The sequence below is a fragment of the Lampetra fluviatilis genome, unplaced genomic scaffold, assembly GCF_964198595.1.
Source record: "Lampetra fluviatilis unplaced genomic scaffold, kcLamFluv1.1 SCAFFOLD_899, whole genome shotgun sequence".
NCBI lineage: Eukaryota > Metazoa > Chordata > Hyperoartia > Petromyzontiformes > Petromyzontidae > Lampetra > Lampetra fluviatilis.
The window spans coordinates 10,001-27,439 of NW_027620437.1; the positions used below are offsets into that span (position 1 = coordinate 10,001).

General features: G+C 50.3%; 1 non-coding gene across 1 annotated transcript; it reads right to left on the reverse strand.

Moving 5' to 3' along the window:
• Positions 1–17,362: 17,362 nt before the first annotated feature.
• Positions 17,363–17,435, reverse strand: TRNAV-CAC (transfer RNA valine (anticodon CAC)). The gene has a single exon. It is a non-coding gene; the product is annotated as a tRNA-Val (tRNA).
• Positions 17,436–17,439: the final 4 nt, after the last annotated feature.

A 17,439-nucleotide genomic window follows, 5' to 3' on the forward strand; every position in this document is an offset into this window, starting at 1 on the left:
ACCACGTGATACAACTGCAGCGCCACGGTGTGGCCACCACGTGATACAACGGCAGCGCCCCCGTGTGGCCTCCACGTGACACAACTGCAGCGCCACCGTGTGGCCACCACGTGACAACTGCAGCGCCCCCGTGTGGCCACCACGTGACACAACTGCAGCGCCACCATGTGGCAACCACGTGATACAAATGCAGCGCCCCCGTGTGGCCTCCACGTGATACAACTGCAGCGCCACCGTGTGGCCACCACGTGACACAACTGCAGCGCCCCCGTGTGGCCTCCACGTGAAACAACTGCAGCGCCACCATGTGGCCACCACGTGACACAACTGCAGCGCCCCCGTGTGGCCTCCATGTGATACAACTGCAGCGCCACCATGTGGCCACCATATGGCCACCACGTGATACAACTGCAGCGCCACCGTGTGGCCACCACGTGATACAACTGCAGCACCCCCGTGTGGCCACCACGTGATACAACTCCAGCGCCCCCGTGTGGCCACCACGTGATACAACTTCAACGCCCCCGTGTGGCCACCTACGTGATACAACTGCAGCGCCACCGTGTGGCCACCACGTGATACAACTGCAGCGCCCCCGTGTGACCACCACGTGATACAACTTCAACGCCCCCGTGTGGCCACCACGTGACACAACTGCAGCGCCCCCGTGTGGCCACCACGTGATACAACTTCAACGCCCCCGTGTGGCCACCACGTGATACAACTGCAGCGCCCCCGTGTGGCCACTACGTGATACAACTGCAGCGCCACCGTGTGGCCACAACGTGATACAACTGCAGCGCCCCCGTGTGGCCACCACGTGATACAACTGCAGCGCCCCCGTGTGGCTACCACGTGATACAACTGCAGTGCCACCGTGTGGCCACCACGTGATACAACTGCAGCGCCCCCGTGTGGCCACCACGTGATACAACTGCAGCGCCCCCGTGTGGCCACTACGTGATACAACTGCAGCGCCACCGTGTGGCCACAACGTGATACAACTGCAGCGCCCCCGTGTGGCCACCACGTGATACAACTGCAGCGCCACCGTGTGGCCACAACGTCATACAACTGCAGCGCCCCCGTGTGGCCACCACGTGACACAACTGCAGCGCCCCCGTGTGGCCGCCACGTGACACAACTGCAGCGCCCCCGTGTGGCCGCCACGTGATACAACTTCAACGCCCCCGTGTGGCCACCACGTGTTACAACTGCAGCGCCCCCGTGTGGCCACCACGTGATGCAACTTCAACACCCCCGTGTGGCCACCACGTGACACAACCGCAGCACCCCCGTGTGGCCACCACGTGATACAACTGCAGCGCCCCCGTGTGGCTACCACGTGATACAACTGCAGTGCCCCCGTGTGGCCACCACGTGATACAACTGCAGCGCCACCATGTGGCCACCACGTGATACAACTGCAGTGCCCCCGTGTGGCCACCACGTGATACAACTGCAGCGCCCCCGTGTGGCCACCACGTGATACAACTGCAGCACCACCGTGTGGCCACCACGTGATACAACTGCATCGCCCCCGTGTGGCCACCACGTGACACAATTGCAGCGCCCCCGTGTGGCCACCACGTGATACAACTTCAACGCCCCCGTGTGGCCGCCACGTGATACAACTGCAGCGCCCCCGTGTGGCCACTACGTGATACAACTGCAGCGCCACCGTGTGGCCACCACGTGATACAACTGCAGCGCCCCCGTGTGGCCACCACGTGATACAACTGCAGCACCACCGTGTGGCTACCACGTGATACAACTGCAGCGCCCCCGTGTGGCCACTACGTGATACAACTGCAGCGCCACCGTGTGGCCACAACGTGATACAACTGCAGCGCCCCCGTGTGGCCACCACGTGATACAACTGCAGCGCCCCCGTGTGGCTACCACGTGATACAACTGCAGTGCCACCGTGTGGCCACCACGTGATACAACTGCAGCGCCCCCGTGTGGCCACCACGTGATACAACTGCAGCGCCCCCGTGTGGCCACTACGTGATACAACTGCAGCGCCACCGTGTGGCCACAACGTGATACAACTGCAGCGCCCCCGTGTGGCCACCACGTGATACAACTGCAGCGCCACCGTGTGGCCACAACGTGATACAACTGCAGCGCCCCCGTGTGGCCACCACGTGACACAACTGCAGCGCCCCCGTGTGGCCGCCACGTGACACAACTGCAGCGCCCCCGTGTGGCCGCCACGTGATACAACTTCAACGCCCCCGTGTGGCCACCACGTGTTACAACTGCAGCGCCCCCGTGTGGCCACCACGTGATACAACTTCAACACCCGCGTGTGGCCACCACGTGACACAACCGCAGCGCCCCCGTGTGGCCACCACGTGATACAACTGCAGCGCCCCCGTGTGGCTACCACGTGATACAACTGCAGTGCCCCCGTGTGGCCACCACGTGATACAACTGCAGCGCCACCGTGTGGCCACCACGTGATACAACTGCAGTGCCCCCGTGTGGCCACCACGTGATACAACTGCAGCGCCCCCGTGTGGCCACCACGTGATACAACTGCAGCACCACCGTGTGGCCACCACGTGATACAACTGCAGCGCCCCCGTGTGGCCACCACGTGATACAACTGCAGCGCTACCGTGTGGCCACCACGTGATACAACTGCAGCGCCCCCGTGTGGCCACCACGTGATACAACTGCAGCACCACCGTGTGGCCACCACGTGATACAACTGCAGCGCCACCGTGTGGCCACCACGTGATACAACTGCAGCGCCCCCGTGTGGCCACCACGTGATACAACTGCAGCGCCCCCGTGTGGCCACCACGTGATACAACTGCAGCGCCCCCGTGTGGCCACCACGTGATACAACTGCAGCGCCACCGTGTCGCCACCACGTGACACAACTGCAGCGCCCCCGTGTGGCCACCACGTGATACAATTGCAGCGCGACCGTGTGGCCACTACGTGATACAACTGCAGCGCCCCCGTGTGGCCACCACGTGATACAACTGCAGCGCCACCGTGTGGCCACCACGTGATACAACTGCAGCGCCCCCGTGTGGCCACCACGTGATACAACTGCAGCGCCACCGTGTGGCCACCACGTGACACAACTGCAGCGCCCCCGTGTGGCCACCACGTGATACAACTGCAGCGCCACCGTGTGGCCACCACGTGACACAACTGCAGCGCCCCCGTGTGGCCACCACGTGATACAACTGCAGCGCCCCCGTGTAGCCACTACGTGATACAACTGCAGCGCCACCGTGTGGCCACCACGTGACACAACTGCAGCGGCCCCGTGTGGCCACCACGTGATACAACTGCAGCGCCCCCGTGTAGCCACTACGTGATACAACTGCAGCGCCACCGTGTGGCCACCACGTGACACAACTGCAGCGCCACCGTGTGGCCACCACGTGATACAACTGCAGCGGCCCCGTGTGGCCACCACGTGATACAACTTCAACGCCCCCGTGTGGCCACCACGTGATACAACTGCAGCGCCACCGTGTGGCCACCACGTGACACAACTGCAGCGCCCCCGTTTGGCCACCACGTGATACAACTGCAGCGCCCCCGTGTGGCCACCACGTGATACAACTGCAGCGCCCCCGTGTGGCCACCACGTGATACAACTGCAGCGCCACCGTGTGGCCACCACGTGAAACAACTGCAGCGCCCCCGTGTGGCCACCACGTGATACAACTGCAGCGCCCCCGTGTGGCCGCCACGTGATACAATTGCAGCGCCCCCGTGTGGCCGCCACGTGATACAACTCCAGCGCCCCCCTGTGGCCACCACGTGATACAACTGCAGCGCCCCCGTGTGGCCACCACGTGATACAACTTCAACGCCCCCGTGTGGCCACCACGTGTTACAACTGCAGCGCCGCCGTGTGGCCACCACGTGTTACAACTTCAACGCCCCCGTGTGGCCACCACGTGACACAACCGCAGCGCCCCCGTGTGGCCACCATGTGATACAACTGCAGCGCCCCCGTGTGGCTACCACGTGATACAACTGCAGTGCCCCCGTGTGGCCACCACGTGATACATCTGCAGCGCCACCGTGTGGCCACCACGTGATACAACTGCAGTGCCCCCGTGTGGCCACTACGTGATACAACTGCAGCGCCACCGTGTGGCCACCACGTGATACAACTGCAGCGCCCCCGTGTGGCCACCATGTGATACAACTGCAGCGCCACCGTGTGGCCACCACGTGATACAACTGCAGCGCCACCGTGTGGCCACCACGTGATACAACTGCAGCGCCACCGTGTGGCCACCACGTGATACAACTGCAGCGCCCTCGTGTGGCCACCACGTGATACAACTGCAGCGCCACCGTGTGGCCACCACGTGATACAACTGCAGCGCCATCGTGTGGCCACCACGTGACACAACTGCAGCGCCCCCGTGTGGCCACCACGTGATACAACTGCAGCGCCACCGTGTGGCCACTACGTGATACAACTGCAGCGCCACCGTGTGGCCACCACGTGATACAACTAAAGCGCCTCCGTGTCGCCACTACGTGATACAACTGCAGCGCCACCGTGTGGCCACTACGTGATACAACTGCAGCGCCACCGTGTGGCCACCACGTGATACAACTGCAGCACCACCGTGTGGCTACCACGTGATACAATTGCAGCGCCCCCGTGTGGCCACCACGTGATACAACTGCAGCGCTGCCGTGTGGCCACCACGTGATACAACTGCAGCGCCACCGTGTGGCCACCACATGACACAACTGCAGCGCCCCCGTGTGGCCACCACGTGATACAACTGCAGCGCAACCGTGTGGCCACCACGTGACACAACTGCAGCGCCCCCATGTGGCCACCACGTGATACAACTGCAGCGCCCCCGTGTGGCCACTACGTGATACAACTGCAGCGCCACCGTGTGGCCACAACGTGATACAACTGCAGCGCCCCCGTGTGGCCACCACGTGATACAACTGCAGCGCCACCGTGTGGCCACCACGTGATACAACTGCAGCGCCCCCGTGTGGCCACCACGTGATACAACTGCAGCGCCACCGTGTGGCCACCACGTGATATACCTGCAGCGCCCCCGTGTGGCCACAACGTGATACAACTGCAGCGCCCCCGTGTGGCCACCACGTGATACAACTGCAGTGCCACTACACGGGGGCAGTGCCACCGCGTGGTGGCCACCATGCGTGTGGCTGTGTTGGAGAGTACCCACAACATTAACAGCAACACACCGGTGTGCTGTACTCGTAACGAATTGCCATGTTTTGTTTAAGTGAGAAACCTTTATAATTGGCTGTGTTGGGTGGTGGCGGGTTTAACATTTATCTTTACGCGATATAACCCAAACATTTCTCAATTGCTGTAGTTGTGCATCTGTCCACAAGAGGGCAACACGTGACTTGTATAGCCCTGACCCTAATCTGTAATGCTCATATAACCACCTCAGCCCTATAGCTTTGATTTAATTGAATATCTGGCTTGCATGCCACAATGATTGTTATAATTCAGTTGCTATACTTTATTGAAGGGATTTTGGAATATAAATAAATCCCCCCTCGTGCTATCCTATGCTTACCTATGTTTTTAGTACAATTCTTGGATGTAGAAATTGAAAATGCTTTTGGCCACTAACTTCACGGTGGAAATATTTTTTATCAAACCCTCCGGACTATTTGTAGCCTACAAATGGTGCAGTCAGGAAATGTAAAAACTGACACTGTCTCTTGGTTGCAGTGTTATTGACAAGAAAAATAAAGGCTTTTTAGTAATATTTTGCTTCAGGTTTGACTTTTCCTAAGGGAAATTGTATTGACAAATTGTCAACAATGAACCTTAACAACATTTATTATGAAATACATTTCGGGAATTTTTTTTTTGGAGGGGGGGGGGGTTAAGATTGACAATCACTGTCAGATTACACAAAATGAACAAAACGATCGTAGGGAAGTATATTTTTCAAACCCTCGCAAAAAAAACAATATTCAACGAGCATGAACTTGCTTAAATTACGCATAGGCTGCCGATAATCACCACGCAGGCTGCAATCTAAACACGTGTTGATGCACGATGTTAAACTTCATCCCTCTTGGAGATGTGTTACAGCCTCCTCCTCGCCTCATTACAATGAAAAACAATCTGAGGATTTTGCGCTTAAAATAGCTTAAATGTTTTGCTTAAAAAAGCGACGGTCTACGAGTCTAGCTATTAATAACTATAAACACAAGACAGGCCTCGTAACTTTGTGTTGACAAAACATTCCACCGAATGAGCTCGTAACTCACCTTGAGGAGCTGGGAATCCCCCTTGATGAGCTGGTAATCCACATGGTCGAGCTGGTAATCCACAACACGAGCTGGTAATCCACAACACGAGCTGGTAATCCACATGAACGAGCTGGTAATCCACATGAACGAGCTGGCAATCCACATGAACGAGCTGGTAATCCACAACACGAGCTGGTAATCCACATGGTCGAGCTGGTAATCCACAACACGAGCTGGTAATCCACAACACGAGCTGGTAATCCACATGAACGAGCTGGTAATCCACATGAACGAGCTGGTAATCCACATGGTCGAGCTGGCAATCCACATGAACGAGCTGGTAATCCACATGAACGAGCTGGTAATCCACATGAACGAGCTGGTAATCCACATGAACGAGCTGGTAATCCACATGAACGAGCTGGTAATCCACATGAACGAGCTGGTAATCCACATTAACGAGCTGGTAATCCACATTAACGAGCTGATAATCCACATTAACGAGCTGGTAATCCACATTAATGAGCTGGTAATCCACATTATCGAGCTGGTAATACACATGAACGAGCTGGTAATCCACATGAACAAGCTGGTAATCCACGTGAACGAGCTGGTAATCCACACGAACGAGCTGGTAATGCACACGAACGAGCTTGTAATGCACACAAACGAGCTTGTAATCCACATGAACGAGCTGGCAATCCACATGAACGAGCTGGCAATGCACATGAACGAGCTTGTAATCCACATGAACGAGCTGGCAATCCACATGAACGAGCTGGCAATGCACATGAACAAGCTTGTAATCCACATGAACGAGCTAGCAATCCACATGAACGAGCTAGCAATCCACATGAACGAGCTGGCAATCCACATGAATGAGCTGGTAATCCACATGAACGAGCTGGTATTCCACATGAACGAGCTGGTAATCCACATGTACGAGCTGGCAATCTACATGAACGAGCTGGCAATCTACATGAACGAGCTGGCAATCCACATGAACGAGCTGGAAATCCACATGAACGAGCTGGCAATCCACGTGGCCGCCACGCAGCACAACTGAATTAAATAATACTGATAGGAACCTCCTAGTTACACCGACCCACATGGGATTATTTTGTCTGTCCGTCCGTCGTGCATCCAATAATGGGAGGAGTGGGGCTGGGTGGAGAGGGGAGGGTGGGGAGGGGGCTGGGTGGGGAGGGTTGCTGGGTGGGGAGGGGCTGGGTGGGGAGGGTGGGGCTGGGAGGGGTGGGGCTGGGTGGGGAGCTGGGTGGGGAGGGGCTGGGTGGGGAGGGGCTGGTCACCCCGTGGTGCCCTTATAATACTCAACGTTTAACATACTCACGCCGGCTTGTGCCCGCCCTCACAGTCAGCCATATTTGCGGAATACACCACGCCGCCGTTGACCCTGGCCATTGACCGAGCAACCCAAAGTTCCTAACAGCTCCCTCCGCAGGAATGTGTTAGAATACGATGTTTTGAGTGCAACACAAGAAATCATCATCAGGTACAAATGTAAGAAAAAACAAACCTAGTAAACTTAGAAATATAATGCAATACAACACAGAGTCGGCTAACATAAGTCAACACCCTACCTGGTTGATTACGTTCTTCCAAAGATTGCTAAATATGAGAGAGACAAAACACAGGGACGGAGACACATAAGCAGAGAGGCCTTAAATAGAAAGAGGGGGGGCAGAGAGAGAGAGCAGGTACAGAAATTAGCATGTCAATGAGAGATTTGGAGCTTTCGTGACTGCAGGAAATTATACAACACGAGGCCACGGAGAGAGAGAAAACACCACCATATAACCACCTCTACCCTATAGCCTTGATTTAATTGAATATCTGGCTGGCATGCCACAATGATTGTTATAATTTTAGTTACTATACTTTTTTTTTCTTCTTGGTTCTTTCGGTAAAGTCACGTAGAAGGGAAGTAATAAAATAATAAAAATAAAACATAATAAAAGTGACTTTACCGAAAGAACCAAGAAGATGAATCCCTGCAGTCACGAAAGCTTTAAATCGAAAAATTGCTATACTTTATTTATCTTCTTGGTTCTTTCGGTAAAGTCACGTAGAATGGAAATAATTAAATAATAAGATTGTAACATAATAAAATCATTCTCACGACGTTTCGGCCACAACGCAAGCAGCCGTCCTCAGGTGAAGTACAGGTCTGTCAGAAAGACAGCGTCTGAATGAACACCACCAGGCTTGGCAGCGTATATTTAGGCTGGGTTGGAGGGGGAAGAGCGCCTTGACAAAGGAATTTGCATATCAAGAGGAATTTACCATATTTATGGGAAATGCAGGTATGTGATTAGTACTACTTATGCCCGTGCATTATGCAGGATTAGCAGCATCAAAGGGAGGGGATATGGGAAATGCAGGTATGTGATTAGTACTACTTATGCCCGTGCATTATGCAGGATTAGCAGCATCAAAGGGAGGGGATATGGGAAATGCAGGTATGTGATTAGTACTACTTATGCCCGTGCATTATGCAGGATTAGCAGTATCAAAGGGAGGGGATAGGGGTAGCATTAATAAAGGGAAGGAGTGTTAATAGTATGTAGCTGCAGTAACTAAAACCACCACGTAAACAACTAAAGTATAAACTACATAGTATCATTAGTATACTAAATATACTCTACAATAAGCTGAGTTACTAACAGTAAGTAATACATTACAATTCTACGTCGTAAAAAATATAATATGCTTCCATCTTAACGTTATTCTCTTACATCACACGAGTCTACACCGTACTATATACTGCCATAGACAAACCCAACATTTAATTATATACTGTATTGCTATAAAACACCCTAAACCTTATACATTGTAATATTACACTATGTATTATTCTACCCACCCTAATGTAAAAATTGCAAATGCTTTTGGGGGGCTCATTTCACGGTGCAAATATTTTGTATGAAACCCTCCGGACAATTTGTAGCCTAAAAATGTAAAATCTGACGCTGTCTATTGGTTGAAGTTTTATTGACAAGCAAAATAAATACTTTTTAGTAATGTTTTGCTTCAGGTTTGACTTTTCCTATGGGAAATTGTATTGACAAATTGTCAACTTTGCACCTTAACAACGTTTGTTCTGAAGTACATTTCGGAAAATGTTTTTTTTTTTGGGGGGGGGGGGGGGTTAAGGTTGACAATCACTGTCAGATTATACAAAATAAACGAAATCGATCGTAGGGAAGTATATTTTTAAAATCCCTATGGAAAATTGTATTGACAAATTGTCAACTTTGCACCTTAACAACGTTTGTTCTGAAGTACATTTCGGGAAATGTTTTTTTTGAGGGGGGGAGGGGGGTTAAGGTTGACAATCACTGTCAGATTATACAAAATAAACGAAATCGATCGTAGGGAAGTATATTTTTAAAATCCTTCGCAAAAATCAATATTCAATGAGCACGGACTCGCCTATATTACGCACAGGCTGCCGAGAATCACCACGCAGGCCGCAATCTTAACACGTGTTGACGCAGTCACGAAAACTTTAAATAAAGATTTACGCACGATGTTAAACCTCATCCCTCTTGGGGATGTGTTACAGCCTCCTCCTTGCCTCATTACAATGAAAAACAATCTGAGGATTTTGCACTTAAAACAGCGAAGGCCTACGAGTCTGGCTATTACTAACTCTAAACACAAGACAGGCCTCGTAACAACTTTGTGCTTGCAAAACCAATTCCACCGAATGAGCTGGTAACTCACCTTGAGGAGCTGCTAAGCCACGTGGACCAGCTGTAGTCCACGTGTTGACACTGAAATGGCGGTGCCTCTGCGTGCGGCGTCCACCGCCCGCACGACCACGTGGAGTGAGCCGCCGATCACGGGGGGGGGGGGGGGGGGAGTACGATCTCGTGGAGTCATTCTCCTGCTACTGTAAAGAAGCGCCGACGAGGTGTTGAAGAAGGGGAAGGTATAAACCCTCGACATTCACAGTTTACATCCAACACCACTCTAGACAGCTCCAGCTTCAGCTTTGCCAAATGCAGCTCCCCCACTGTCGACGGCGCTCGCCGTCCTTCATTTTACACCACGTGACGTCTCGCTACGCACACGCCTTCCCACCAATGAACCACGTGACGTCTCCCTCCGCACGCGCCTTCCCATCAATGGACCGCGTGTCATGGCTCTCGTTAACCACCAGGCCTCTACTGCTCGGTGCACCCGCATTCATTATAACTACAGTGCCCTTTCCTTAATTATTCTCTCCCCCTTTCTAATTTCTCTCAGCACCTGTGTTCATATAAAAAAAATGTTGAGTAACTCCATGTAGCGTGTATTTTCTATTCAATCTCCAACACTTCCATAATACATAACATACCATCTATCTTCTATCTATGTACAGTGGATGAAAATGAATGTCTGTTCCAAATACAAATGCACACCGTTAAAGCAATCGCCACCAAACTTGGTTGGTGGCGGGTTTAACATTTATGTTTACGCAACATAACCCAAAAACCTCTACTGTGTACTGTACTTGTGCATTTGTCCACAAGAGGGCAACACGTGACTTATGTAGAACCTATAGCCCTGACCATAATCTGTAATGCTCATATAGCCACCTCAACCCTATGGCCTTGATTGAATTTCATCTCTGGCTTACATGCCACAATGATTGTTATAATTTCAGTTGCTATACTTAAGTTATTTGAGAAAAGGATTTTGGAAAATAAATATCCCCCCCCCATGCTATCTTATGTTTGCCTATGTTTTTTTTGTACAATTCTGGGACGTAGAAATTGCAAATGCTTTTTGGGGGCTCATTTCATGATGGAAATGTTTTTCAAACCCTCGGGACAATTTGTAGCCTGCATATTTTGCAATCAGGAAATGATAAAACTGACTCTCTGGACCTTTAGATTGTTCAGTAGTAAATGCCCAAAAATATTTGCTCTGTCAATGAAAGCCTATGAAAGAGAATGTAATTTTGAGCAAAGACATGTTGTGTCTCGGACCGCGTTCGTAAGCATAAGGCAGATTTGAAACACGGTAGGACCAACACGTCGACCGTGGCTGGTCATTGTTTTAATGCGAAATTTATTTCTCGAAGACAAAGGTACTTTTTAAGCTCACTGGGTATCAACAAAGATTCGTTCATGAAGCCATCCACATATACAGATACAATTTTTACCGAGAAGATGGGTACAAGCTCACCAATCATTGGAAGGATGTCATCCACCAGTTTAAGTCATAACTGGTTGTGATGTTCTCATCCTGCCACCTTCCAATGTTAGTTTTAATTTTCCCCGTGGCTTTGGCTCTCCGATTTTACATTAACAGGTTCAAAACAAATTTCACACCAACATAGCCACCTCTGCGCACCGACCTCTACGTGGCGGCGGCTCTGCGATCTGACATTAACATGCTAATTTTTCAAATTAACATCACTAGCCCCGCCGACGTCGTTTATGACCCTTGGGCTACACCCATTTTAAACCTTTAAAACAGTCTGCCTCAGCAGCTTCCCCCTCTTTCTTCCTCCTGATGACGATCGCTTGTGTTATGATCGAAACGTCGTAGTTTTTGGTTTATTGTATTTTTATTCATTTGAACCCATCTACGCGACTTTACCGAAAGACCCAAAGAAGATGGGTGTGATTGTTGCCGATTTGAAGCGCACTGTTTGGGAATTTAGTGCGTTTCACTATTTCAGCACCGATGTTCACCAAATATTCAGCAGTGTAAACGTATGGGACAGCTTGGGATGTCAATGCAGTAGTTTGTTACTTGAAAATCCGTGAAGAAATAAAGAATTGCATTGCAAATTGGCCGCGTAGTTTCGTTTTTTTTGCCGGCGCCGGACGTGCCAACACAGGACGCCAGCAATGTTGCCGCTGTCAGAGGTCACCCGTGAAGACACCGCACAGTGCCCCACTGCTGCTATTATCGCGCCGTGGCACTGCAGTTGTACCATGTGACCACACGGTGGCGATACAGCACCAACCCGCGGCACCGCGTCCACGGTGCGCGGCTCGCGTCGATAGTCGGCGGTGCGGCGCGGTGACGGCTCGGGTCGCTGTGTGGCCACAGAAGCGAGAGGGACTCCACAGTGACGCGGGGTCTATGCCCGCCGTGTCTCATTACCCCGAACTACCTACCCGACATCAGCACGCGTCCATTTTTGTTAGGTTATTCAGCGAGTGTCCATGATGGTTAGGTTGTTTAGTGAGTGTCCATGTTGGTTAGGTTATTTAGCGAGTGTCCATGTTGGTTAGGTTATTCAGCGAGTGTCCATGTTGGTTAGGTTATTCAGTGAGTGTCCATGTTGGTTAGGTTATTCAGCGAGTGTCCGTGTTAGTTAGGTTATTCAGCGAGTGTCCATGTTGGTTAGGTTATTCAGCGAGTGTCCATGTTGGTTAGGTTATTCAGCGAGTGTCCATGTTGGTTAGGTTATTTAGCGAGTGTCCATGTTGGTTAGGTTATTCAGCGAGTGTCCATGTTGGTTAGGTTATTCAGCGAGTGTCCATGTTGGTTAGGTTATTCAGCGAGTGTTCATGTTGGTTAGGTTATTCAGCGAGTGTCCATGTTGGTTAGGTTATTCAGCGAGTGTTCATGTTGGTTAGGTTATTCAGCGAGTGTCCATGTTGGTTAGGTTATTCAGCGAGTGTCCATGTTGGTTAGGTTATTCAGCGAGTGTCCATGTTAGTTAGGTTATTCAGCGAGTGTCCATATTGGTTAGTTATTCAGCGAGTGTCCATATTGGTTAGTTATTCAGCGAGTGTCCATGTTGGTTAGGTTATTCAGCGAGTGTCCATGTTGGATAGGTTATTCAGCGAGTGTCCATGTTGGTTAGGTTATTCAGCGAGTGTCCATGTTGGTTAGGTTATACAGCGAGTGTCCATACTGGTTAGTTATTCAGCGAGTGTCCATATTGGTTAGTTATTCAGCGAGTGTCCATGTTGGTTAGGTTATTCAGCGGGTGTCCATGTTGGTTAGGTTATTCAGCGAGTGTCCATATTGGTTAGTTATTCAGCGAGTGTCCATATTGGTTAGTTATACTGGTAGGAACGAAGTGGACCAGACCACCAATAGATTATATCGTCCGTCCGTCCGTCCGTGTATCAACATCGCCCCCTACTGCAAACACTTGGCATGACCCTGTCCGACAAGATGGCCGCCCGCTCCCCCTGCGATCTGTGAATTAAACAAGATGGCCGTCGCTTCCGGCGCCTCACGGCGAAACTTTTTGATCGACTGACTATGGGTGAACTCATTTATTCTGGTGGGTGAACAGTGGCGGGGAGGGGTGGAGGAGGAATTGATGATAAAAACAAACTTGCACCATCGTTACAGCTGCCGCGACGAGAGATGTGGGAGGAGAAGCGGCGACCGCTGCCTTGCAGGTGAGAGGTGCGTGTGTGTGTGTGCGCGTGTGTGCGCGTGCGTGCGTGTGTGTATGTGTGTGCGTGTGTGTGTGCGTGTGTATGCGCGTGTGTGTGTGTGTGCGTGTGTGTTTGCGTGCGTGCGTGTGTGTGCGTGTATGCGCGTGTGTGTGCGTGTCTGTGTGTGCGTGTGTGCGTGTGTGTATATGTGTGACTGTGTGCGTGTGTGTGCGTGCGTGTGTGCGTGTCCGGCCCACTCGAGCGGCGTGATGAATGGGCGCTATTGGGCTTCGGATCGTTATTCACGGCGAACTGGAAGCGTAGCAACACAACTTCATTACGTGTGCGTGTGCGTGCGTGCATGTGTGTGTACGTGTGTGTGTGTGTGCGTGCGGTGTGTGTGTGCGTGTGTACGTGTATGTGCGTGTGTGCGCGTATGTGCGTGTGTGTGTGCGCGTGTTTGTGCGGTCGATATCCCTGTACCGGTATTAGTATTATTCCTACCAGCCCACCCCGCAGGGTCCTGTTACTGGTAGGAACGAAGTGGACCAGACCACCAATAGATTATATCGTCCGTCCGTCCGTCCGCGTTTGTCCGTCCGTCCGTCCGCGTTTGTCCGTCCGTCCGTCCGTGTTTGTCCGTCCGTCCGCGTTTGTCCGTTCGTCCGTGTATCAACATCGCCCCCTACTGCAAACACTTGGCATGACCCTGTCCGACAAGATGGCCGCCCGCTCCCCCTGCGATGTGAATTAAACAAGATGGCCGTCGCTTCCGGCGCATCACGGCAAAACTTTAAACTTCGCTTCAAAATTACTTTACTGAAACGCAGCACGTTTATTTAAAAAATTACTTTACTGAAACGCAGCACGTTTTTTTTAACACAGAGACAAGAAACATTTATTAACACAGAGACGAGATACATTTAATCGCCTTATTTGTGCACGAAAAGCACGACGCGAGGCCTAGTGCGGCAGGCTTCGCGAGGCCTAGTGCGGCAGGCTTATTAACACAGAGATGAAACGCAGCACGTTTATTTAAAAAAAAATCACTTTACTGAAACGCAGCACGTTTTTTAACACAGAGACAAGAAACATTTATTAACACAGACGAGATACATTTAATCGCCTTATTTGTGCACGAAAAGCACGGCGAGAGGCCTAGTGCGGCAGGCTTCGCGGGGCCTAGTGCGGGAGGCTTATTAACACAGAGATGAAACGCAGCACGTTTATTGTTGTTGTTGTGCATATTGGCAGTGGTGCCTGACTTGGCTGAATCTGCAGCCCGGCAGCGGCAGAGCAGAGGCAGCGAGAGGCCTCGTCGCTGCTGCTATTCACTCGCTTATAGTTCTACCGTGTTCACTACATCTCTGTCGTGTTCACTACATCTGCCGTGTTCACTACATCTCTGCCGTGTTCACTATCATCTCTACATCTCTGTCGTGTTCACTATCATCTCTACATCTCTGTCGTGTTCACTACATCTCTGTCGTGTTCACTATCATCTCTACATCTCTGTCGTGTTCACTATATCTCTGTCGTGTTCACTATCATCTCTACATCTCTGTCGTGTTCACTACATCTCTGCCGTGTTCACCACATCTCTGCCGTGTTCACCACATCTCTGTCGTGTTCACCACATCTCTGCCGTGTTCACTACATATCTGCCATGTTCACTACATCTGCTGTGTTCACGACATCTCTGCCGTGTTCACTATCATCTCTACATCTCTGTCGTGTTCACTATATCTCTGTCGTGTTCACTATCATCTCTACATCTCTGTCGTGTTCACTACATCTCTGCCGTGTTCACCACATCTCTGCCGTGTTCACCACATCTCTGCCGTGTTCACCACATCTCTGCCGTGTTCACCACATCTCTGTCGTGTTCACTACATCGTATTCACACGCAAGTATTTCTACTTGTGCTGCAATCTTTGATTATTTAGCTGCTGGCTGCATGTTTGGTGGCGATGCTACCGTTATAGCAGCACCAACTGCGGTTGGTTCTGGGTCCATGGAAACGACGCTTTTCACTGCGAGTTTGTAAAGGGTTCCAGCAGCAAATGCGGTCTCTGTTTCAGCAAGCATATTTTCAACGTGGGCGTCCAGACAACCATTGGGGTCTTCAAAGTCGTGGTTGTTTTCGGTATCCATGTCGTGCGCGCGAATAAAAACTCGAAGTGCCAAACAAACACTGCTCAATGTAGTACTGTTATATGAATATGCCAAACGCCCGTTTATTCAACTCTATGTAGACGACATAAAATGCACCAAGGTGCCGTTTATTCCCTCTATTTTATTTCACCTTTATACTAGTAAATGCATTCGAGTTTCCCCATCTAAGGTCAATTAATCTCAGATGTGATCGTTTGGAAATGAAAGACTACGAGTCTTTAAATCTCACAGCGTTTCTTGTCAAAACAAACACTTTTAATTAACGTTACACTAGAATACAGTAATTTTTTCTTTAACTCCTCTATACCCGGTCGATATCCCTGTACCGGTACTAAGTATTATTCCTACCAGCCCACCCCGCAGGGTCCTGTTTCAGCGAGTGTCCATGTTGGTTAGGTTATTCAGCGAGTGTCCGTGTTAGTTAGGTTATTCAGCGAGTGTCCATATTGGTTAGTTATTCAGCGAGTGTCCACGTTGCTTAGGTTATTCAGTGAGTGTCCATGTTGGTTGGGTTATTTAGCGAGTGTCCATGTTGGTTAGTTATTCAGCGAGTGTCCACGTTGCTTAGGTTATTCAGCGAGTGTCCACGTTGCTTAGGTTATTCAGCGAGTGTCCATGTTGGTTGGGTTATTTAGCGGCCGTGGTGTTTTAGGCGAACGTGATAACCACGGCACTACGGGCATCACTTTCAGCACATGTGAAGTAGCAATATATTTCACTGGCATAGGCATATTCCATCAATGTGTCCTGATCAATCTTGATTAGGACACATCTGATACACTTTCAATAAAACAAGGTTTCTTTGGTGATGTGTAAAATATTTCCACCCGGTTTCTAACCGGGGCCCTTGAGCGTGAACGTGACAACCACTCCACTGGGGAAACCACGAATATGGGGGCAGTCAGCCATTTGATAACACGATGTAACACGATTGTTGTTCCTGGGTAGTAAGTGTTATTTTCTATTATGCCTCAAAAGTATAGAGAATGGCTATTATTATTATGCCCCACAAACTTTGCTTTCGTGACCAGGACTTTATGTGAAGGAATTACACAAATGCACACCGCGTTTTCTCATTGAAAATAGGTAGATTTCAAAATATCACTGTCCTGGTCACAAAAGCAAAGTTTGTGGGGCATAATAGCCATTTTTTGTACTTTTGAGGCATAAGCAATTAGAAAGTAACACTACCCAGGATCAAAAAATATGTTTTTGTTACACAGTGTAATAGAGTAATCCGAACAATCCCATAAACCTGCTACAATATTCACATCAAACTTAAAGTGTATTCGAGAATATGATTTCCCCTTTTATCTGGCAACAAAACAGGTGTTAAGTTTAAAAAAAACTTTTACAAGGAATCATGTCTGCATTAACCACAATACTTGTGGTCAAAATACAAAAAACACATACTCTGATAATATATGCATTGTCTTTCAAACTGATTGGTATTAAAGTGTATTTTCAAAAAACCATTGAACCCTCACGGTTGAAAATACGTTCGATATCGTTTAACTGTATGACACTTTAAATCAACAGAAGGCTTTTTAGATAAAATAAAATGTTTCCGCCCGGTTTCGAACCGGGGACCTTTCGCGTGTGAGGCGAACGTGATAACCACTACACTACGGAAACCGCC